The following is a 1375-nucleotide window of genomic DNA, read 5'->3' as shown; positions in this document are numbered from 1 at the left end:
TGGACAGGTCTGGTCGAGTTGGAGATCAAGAGGGCGCCACTGAGGGTCACTTTTCACTGCCTTTTATCTGTCCTTGGCAGACTTTGGTGACTCCCCAGTCTTCAGGTTTGCCCAATCCAGGGGTCATTGACCCTCGTGGGACTCCCCCCCTCGGTGGCTACTGGACGGCATCTGTCAGCCCCCGGGGTCGTCCACATGTACGTGCAGGGTTGGGAGTCCGTTGATGAATTTAGAATAGGGCTCTGGGAGTAGTCGATCTGGAGATATTCAGCCCAAAAGTTGGTCTCTGGCGTTGATTAACTGTGGCCAGGGCTTCTAGCTCTTGATCAGTGAGGTTTAGAGATTTCCCGGTTGTTACATTGTCTTCTATTGACTTCTTCCCTTGGTTGATCTGCTGCTTCCAGGTGATAATTGCTGCCTGCTGCTACAGTGTTACACATTCAATCACTGATTCACTGGCTCTTTCAGGGGCCAGCCTGATACAAGGAAGGGCAGTTTGATTCCTGCCCTTTTTAACATTGTTACAATGTATAATTTACTAAAACACATTTAGTTGAAAGTTGAAAGGTGAGGAGTATAAAATATAAGCTACAATTGCCATGGCACACAAATAGATAAAAATACCAAAATACAAGGGGAGATACAAAATGCACACATACACATTTTAAAACACTATTCCTTATCTTAAAGTGAAAGAAAGAGGAAGGAAGAAAAGGTAGAAAAAGAGAAACATATTCAAAGAGGGGAGAGGAAATGCAGGCAAGAGGAAAAGGGGGCTTTCTGCTACAGTGGCACCTCTTGACTGCTTAAGAAATCCAGCACCTCAGGGTCTGGGCACAAATAGGGCTTGTCCCCATTTCTGAGAGCTGCACAAATAACCTCTGTATCCTCCTCTGTGTTGCAGGGGATGACCAGCTCCTGGTGAAAGACACGGGCTGCGATGGGCCTCCCAGCCCTGGCGTTTTGGCGGCAGAGGCAGCATCGGCACAGGGTCCCCTTGAGGCTTCCCTGAGCCCCGCAGAGGCTGAAAGCCAGCTGTGCTCCCCACTGCCGCAGGCCAAGCCCGAGAAGAAGAGGCTGAGCAAACCCCCGAGGCGGGACAGCAACACGACGGCTGAGCCAGCCTGCCCACGGCACCGCCCGCGGGAGCGGGCACACCCCTGCACGGAGTGCGGACGCCGCTTTCGACTGAAGATCAACCTCATCATCCACCAGCGGAGCCACGCCAAGGAGGGGCCCTACGAGTGCCCCGAGTGCGAAATCAGCTTCACCCACCAGCAGCACCTGGAGCTGCACCAGCGCATGCATGCAGGGGGGAGCGCCCCCGAAAACGGCCTGCACCCGGGCCTGCGGCTGCGGCGCCGCCGCCGCGCCC

Source organism: Alligator sinensis, unplaced genomic scaffold (genome assembly GCF_000455745.1).
Source record: "Alligator sinensis unplaced genomic scaffold, ASM45574v1 scaffold524_1, whole genome shotgun sequence".
Classification (NCBI taxonomy): domain Eukaryota; kingdom Metazoa; phylum Chordata; order Crocodylia; family Alligatoridae; genus Alligator; species Alligator sinensis.
Note: the sequence above shows the minus strand (reverse complement) of the source record.